General features: G+C 43.8%; 1 protein-coding gene across 1 annotated transcript in view; it reads left to right on the top strand.

Annotated features, from left to right (window-relative positions):
- Window positions 1-4,000: 4,000 nt before the first annotated feature.
- Window positions 4,001-6,935, top strand: part of ZDHHC21 (zinc finger DHHC-type palmitoyltransferase 21) — a 67,986-nt gene continuing 65,051 nt past the window's right edge. The window contains exon 1 of the mRNA XM_036738700.1: window positions 4,001-4,258. The gene's annotated coding sequence lies outside the window, so the exon portion shown is untranslated. The remainder of the gene's footprint in view (window positions 4,259-6,935) is intronic.

Below are 6,935 nucleotides of genomic sequence, written 5' to 3'. Positions count from 1 at the left end.
ATCAAGGATCCGAGTAGGAGGAGATGAAAAACAATCTCGATTGATCTTATTTATTTTTTCTATTTCCAGAAAAATATTAGTTTGTTAATAATCACTTTGGAGTGAGTCATAGCCATCTTAAAACAGAATGGAAATCTGGAGAAGTGTGCATGTGAGAGGTATATTCGTCTTTGGTCTCTATGAATGGAGTTCTTTTTTAAACACCTCTAATCATGAAACCCAAGACAAATACCATAAATAGGAAAGAAGCACAAAGAATTAATTGATTTATGTACGAGACAGGGAAGTGTGCGGTGAAATGAATACCAGACTTCTGGTCAGAAGACCTGAGACAAATCTCTGACCTGCTTTCATTTTCTCTTTCTGTAAATGGCAGGGTAGGGGAGATATAAGCACTTGTACTATATAATTTAGAGGGGTTTTGTGAGTCTCCACTCATGGAAAGTCAGAAATCAATGAGTCTCTATTTGCTGCCAGAAAGTAGATTTTTTTGAGGCAGGAAAGCAATATAATATTCTTTAGGAAAAAAAAAACAATCAACTTGTACCTGTCTCTCCTAAGTCTTATAATCTACCCTTTGTTTATTTTCTTTTATCCTTTTTTTAAAAACAAACTAAGCTACAGAACTTCAGTTGCATTTTTTCATATATTTAGAATTGAAAGGAACTACATATATCATCTAATTCAGATGAGGAGACTGGAACCTAGAGGGGCTAAGTTAGGCTCAAGGTCACAAGGCAACCATTGTGTCGACTGTGTTGGGATCTTATTGTGAAAGTCAAAGTCTTTCAAACAAGATATAGTCTTTGACCATGGTTACAGTTGAAGGAGGGAACTGGTAAATAAGTTCAGATTGTAACCAAACTCAGATCCAATCCATACATGAATCAAATACTTACTGACTTCCTCCTATGTGTGTTGTCTTCCACCACTTGTATGTTAGCTACTTGAGGGTAGGGGCTGTCTTTCTTTCTTCTATTTATTTCCAGTCTGGCACATTGGTTCAGCTGTCAGTAGTTTCTGACTCTTTGTGACCCCACTTGAGGTTTTCTTGGCAAAGATACTGGAGTAGTATAACAACAGTGTGGCTAACAGCTGTTGTTGGGGTGTAAGACCCAATAAGACCAGCAACAAGAGCTGCCAGCACAGGTTCTTTGATCTGCTTTACTAAGGAAAGCAACTCTAAGGGGTTAACAATCTCATTTTAATTAAACATACATATACCATTCACTTAGTTCGGGGAAAAGCCAGCACTCTGAACTTCAGAGCAAATACAAATAGAAATTACAAACAGAAAATGTCAATAGATCAAATAACACAGGCTTTGTCTGATCAAGACATCACATACATAGTTCCCAAAAAGAGAAGTGACAACATACTTCAAAGCTGGGGACCTCCAGTGGCTACCCAGAGTCTCCACACCAACACTCTTCCAGTGAGTGAGAGCCCCAGTGCAAAATGCTAACCTCTGAGTTTATATACCCTTCTTAGGGCCTGAAGGCTACACACCTAATCAGCAAAAGGGTGTGGGCCTGGGGCTTAGCACCTAGCAAGACTTAATCAAAGGCACTTGATTACTTTAGCATTCTGAAAGAGAAAACATTTAAAAAAAGGTCCCACCTTAATTACTATTCCAAGTGGTTTGCATTTCCTTCTCCAGCTCATTTTACAGATGAGGAAACTGAGACAAACAGGGTTAAGTGACTTGCCTACGGTCACATAGTTTGGAAGCAAGTGCTTAATAAATGCTTCCTTCCTGCCCACCCCTACTCCACTCCAGTCAAGAGTGGCAATGATAAGCATGGCACTCAGGAGATTCAATCCACAGAGTTTTTAATCTAGTTAGACAATCAATTATAGTCATAACTTGGCAGCTATTAACTAAGGTTGCAAGTCCAAATGGATGGTAGCAAAAGTAAGCATAGTAAGAACTTAGGGAAGGGAGAAATTATTCTGGCTAGGTTGGCAGGTAATACTTCAAGGAGAAGATGAAATTTGAGCTAGGCTCTGAGGAATAGGAAAGATTTGGATAAATGGAATGGAGGTGGGGGCAGAGCACATATTTAGAGAAGGGAGCAATTCAAAGTGAGGCCAGAATGTAAAAGGCAACATTGAATAAACCAACCAACTGAAATGGAGGATTTATATTAAGAAGCCAGGGGTAGGAAAAGGGTCAAGGGGTAGACTGAGGTTCAAATTGTTTCATATCATTTATTATAATTGTTATTTTCATCTACTACTTGAGTCTCTAAGGCTCAGCATTAGCTCAAATGTGTCCAGCCTTCCAAAGTGGGGTGGACTCCCTACAATGGATTCTATGGATGCCTATGGCTTAGCTTAATGAGGATGCCAACTTGTACCAGATGAGAAGTGAGACATTTTTCAAACTTTAAAAGATCTTTGATTTATTGAATGTGAATCCCCACCCCCGTGTCGGTACAAATAATAACTTCATTGTTACCTTAGTAGATAATTTCTGTGAGTTCTTGTGGCCAAGCTAATTATTGACCTTCAGGTAATGAGACTCAGGTTTTGGCAAACATGGACCTTAGTAAACAGACATGTAGTTCTTCCTGAGGTGGAAGATGTAGAGATAAATTTAGATTTCATGTTAGGGGAAAAAGGTCCTAAAAACGAAACTATGCAAACATAGAAGGGGCTATTTAAGGAGGTAGTTGGTTCCTTCTCATTGGAGGTCTTCAAGTTAAGGTCCATGGCCATTTGTGCAGTCTATCAGCGAAGGGATTCTTTTGGGGATGTGGCTTGGACAAAAAAGCTGCTGAGATACATTGTAACTCTTGACATTCTGTGATTCAAAGCCTTTCCAGATGGGTCTGTCCTGATAGAACTTTCACTTTCCTGGCTTAGCCATTCATAACCTACAGTTACCACAATGAGGCATCCAAAGAGGTTCTAAATGAAGCAACTAGAAACCCAAGCCTCCTAAATCTTAGTGCCTTCTCTTTGAGATGGTATCCGATTTATCTTGTATATGCTTGTCTGTACACAGATATTTGCATATTGTCTCCCCATTAGATTCTGAACTACTTTAGAGCAGGGACTCCCCCCGACCCCCCTTTTCTTTACATCTTGAGTGTCTGGTACATAGAAGGTGCTTAATAAATGCTTATCGACTGATTGAGAAACAAGAAAACCTGGGTGGAATAAGCTCTGAATTGGGAAAGGTTAGCTTGCTTTTCTTGACTCTTAGTATATGGAAGAAGTGGGGTGGAAGAGGTAGAGGCTGTGTGATATTGTGGAACCGGCACAGGATCTGCATTCAGAGTTCGAATTCTGTCTCTACTCTTTCCTGTTCTGTGCGTCCCAGGGCAGATCACCTCGTGTCTCTGTAGGTGAGTGTTCTTTTCCGTAAAATTAGTGAGGTGGACTAGGTCATCCCAGCGTTCCCTTGCAGGTATAAATCCTACGATGCTCCAAGTCTTTCACTCTAAAGATTCCCTGGGTGACCTAGAGAATCACGACATTAGGAGCAAAAAAAGGAATCAATGGAGGAAGTGCTAGGGGATAGGAAACAGAAGAGGATGATGCTGTTTGGAGATGGTCTAGTTCACCCCAATCAGTTTACAGATGGAGAGACTGAGACACACATAGGGAAAGTGACCTTGACGCCTAAAGTGGAAGAGAAAGTGATTCTCTCTCCAGATCCAATACTGTGATGACCATCCAAAGGTTACCTGAAAATCCCTCGAGCCGAGTACCATGCTCTGCACACAGTAGGCGCTTAATAAATGTTTATTGGATTGAATTACCCAAAGCGAAAGTTACTTTTAGGGAATGTAAATAGGGTGGGTATTGATTGTTGAATGTGAAGTTGGTGGCATGGCGGGGGGAGGAGGGTGGTAGGGTGGGAAGGGTGGGGTGCGGGGTCGATGGGACTGGGGGCGCCTTTCCCTCTTTAATCGCGTTTCTTCTCATCTCAGGACTCTTGGCCCTTGGCGGACTCCGTCCCAGGCTCCGGGCTCGGAGCTCCCACGGTTACGGCGGCGGCGGCGGCGGCTGAGGCTCGGCCGTCCTGCAGCCCTCGCCCTGCGGCCGTGGCGGCCCTGTCACCTGCCGGCCCGGGGCAAGGCCTCGCGGAAGCGGAAGAGGGGTGTGGACGCGGCCAGGGCGGCGGCGGCTGCGGCTGCAGAAGGAGGAGGACGACTGCGGAGAGCAGTTGCTGGCCGCGGTAGCTACGGAAAAGGCGGCCGAGCCGAGGCGGCCCAGGCCGAAGGGAGCGCGGCCCCGGGCGCCCCGGGTGAGTGCGAGCGGGCCGGGCGGGGCGGGGAGGGGCGGAGACGGGGCGGGGGTGGGGGGCTGCCCCCGCGCCTTCCAGGCCTCCTCCTGGACGCCGGTCCTCTGTGCCCCCCATTAACCTACCCCGTCCTCTGTGCCCCCCGTAATTCCCCCCTCTCCTCTGGCCCCTATGCCTCCTGGACCCCTACTGTCTTCTCTACCTGCTGTACCCCCTCTGTTCTCTTTGCTCCCCACTTCCTGGGTGCCCTCTTTGCCTCCTCTGAACCCTATCCCTCGTGGGCCCCACTGTTTTCTGTGCCCCCCATTTCCCTAGGCCGTTGCTGTCCTCTCTGCCTCCTGTGCCCCCTTTGCTTCCCCCCCCCCCCACCCCCATGTTAGTCATTCTTTGCTTCCTCCAGTGCTTCCCCTTAGTAGACACTTAATAAACGTTTATTCCCGGGCTGGCTGAATCCGTCCTCTATTCCTCCTTTGCCTCCTTTTTCTTACCTCTGTCCCCAATCCTCCTTCTTCTGTTTGCTTTCCATCTTCCCCCTCCTTTCTCCTCTTACTCCTTCCTTATTTCTTTCCTGATCTTTCTGTTCCCCTTTTTATTTCTTCTCTTCTCTTCATCCACCGGTTCCTGTTCTCTTATTCAACTGTTCCCTCTCTCATTCTTAGCAGCGTTCCTTTCCCCACTGTTCTTCCTTTAAATGTACTTGCTTCTGCCCTGATTCCTCCTCTCTTCTAATTTCTTCTGTTCTTGACCACTACAATGATCTTCTCTTCTTCCTCTCTCTTTTCTTCCTTCTTCTTTTCCATCTTTTCCGTCTTTTTGCCTCTTCTGTCTGTCCCACCCTCTCACATTCCTACACCTTTTTGTTCTCCTGTAGCCTCAAACCTGGTAGTAGAGCCCTCTTGCTACATCCAATTCTCACTCCCACTTTACCCTCTACTCCTTATTTCCTTTTTTTTCTTTTGTGCTTTGTCTTTTTATTTCTCCTGCTGTTGTGTGGCACCTACCTTCCAGGGTACACTTCTGTGCCCATGTTCTACCTTTTTAAACTCTTATCTTCAAACTGCTCCTGTTCCCTCCGGCTCTTAGTTCTTGGTGTCCTTGGACACCTTGTTGACGAAGAGTGTAAAGTTTTCCAAAGCCTTCCTTTTTCCATTTCTTTGTAGATATTTTCTGTAGTCTTAATTAAAATTTCAAAGGTTGATTGTCACCTGCTTGCTCTACCTCCCTCACTCTCAGGGTGCTATGGTCTAGGATCAATCTAGCAGTGGACTTGGAGATAGCAATTGCTTATTAGTAGTGTGACAGCCACTCTGTGCCTCAGTTTCCTCATCTGTAAAGTGAATATAGATATACTTGCCCATCACTGGGTCATGAGGACAGTGTTTTGTAAAGTGCAAAGCAATATAAAACTGTGAGGTATTATTATTGTCAGTGACGTAAAACTCCTCAAAGAAAAATGTTTTTATAGATATCATTTGGAAAGAAGATTTCCTAAAACTACTAAAGATAAGATCTGATAGAACAGACTAGGTGTTAGGAGGCCTGGGTTTAGTTTGAATTTAGCCACTGAGTGGAAGTGTGACCTTGGACAAGTCACTTAGTCCTTGGGGCTTTAGTTTCTTCATTTGTAAACTGAGAAGGTGGAGATGATCTATGAGCTCTTACATTTTTGATTTTATGGTTTAGCTTCTTATTCTACCTCTTTGCTAGACCAGAAAATTAAGCAGTAATATAGACTTTTGAGGTGTGTGTTATTTTTTCCATGGGTTTCAAAAAGGTTTGTCAAAAGTAGTGCAGGTAATCAGTAGTAAAGCTGAACAATTCATAGTCCTTGGGCTCCATCGCTCCCCTTGCCACTGCGTCACGTCGGCCTCTCTCTCATGCCCTTTATAGCCCTTCAGTTAGCTTGGACTTAATCGTACTCTTTAACATAAATCACAGACAGAAGTTTTGCTCATTAGACCTTGTTTTGAAGTTTCAATTACTTGTTAATTTTCATCTCTGCTTTAATACACACACACATTTTCTTTTATGGGGATGGTAGTCTTGAGTTTTAGCTATACTTCTTGGGTAAAGGAAATGTTTCTCACAGATAATAGTTTGCAAGTTATAATAATAAAGATGATTTTGAATAAGTGTATAGAACTTTAGACTTACTATGTGAAACATGCAGCATATGCCTTAAAAGTTCAGAATTGTTATTTTTCATCAGGCTCATAGATGTGGAATTGAAAGGATGATTCACCTAAAGTCCCACATGTAATAGGTGTCTGAGGTAAAATCTGAATCTAGTCCTTTGGTGTCCAGAGTCAGTGGTCTTTTCACTGCACTGAGCTGTTTGGTAGACAGGGAGAAAAAGGAACCTAGGGCCAGTCAACCAGCAAGCATCAATTAAATGCTTACTAGGTGCCAAGCACTGTGATAAACCCTGGGAATACAAAAAAAAAAAAAGGCAAAACAGCCCCTGCCCTCAAAGAACTTACATTCTAACTGAAGCAGTAGTATCTAATTAACTAGGTATATGGAAAATATATCCAGTACATAGGGGAAAATCTTAAGGGGGAAAGCATTGTTGGGGGGGAGAAGGGGGAAGGAGATGGGTAAGATGGGGAAAAGCCTCTTGTAGAAGGTGGTATTTGATCTGAGACTTGAAGGGACAGGGTAATCAGGAGGCAGAGAAGAG

This window comes from Trichosurus vulpecula, chromosome 9 (assembly GCF_011100635.1).
Source record: "Trichosurus vulpecula isolate mTriVul1 chromosome 9, mTriVul1.pri, whole genome shotgun sequence".
In the NCBI taxonomy this organism is placed as follows: Eukaryota; Metazoa; Chordata; class Mammalia; order Diprotodontia; family Phalangeridae; genus Trichosurus; species Trichosurus vulpecula.
The sequence above is the reverse complement of the archived record's forward strand: the minus strand, read 5'-3'. Positions and strand labels throughout refer to the sequence as shown.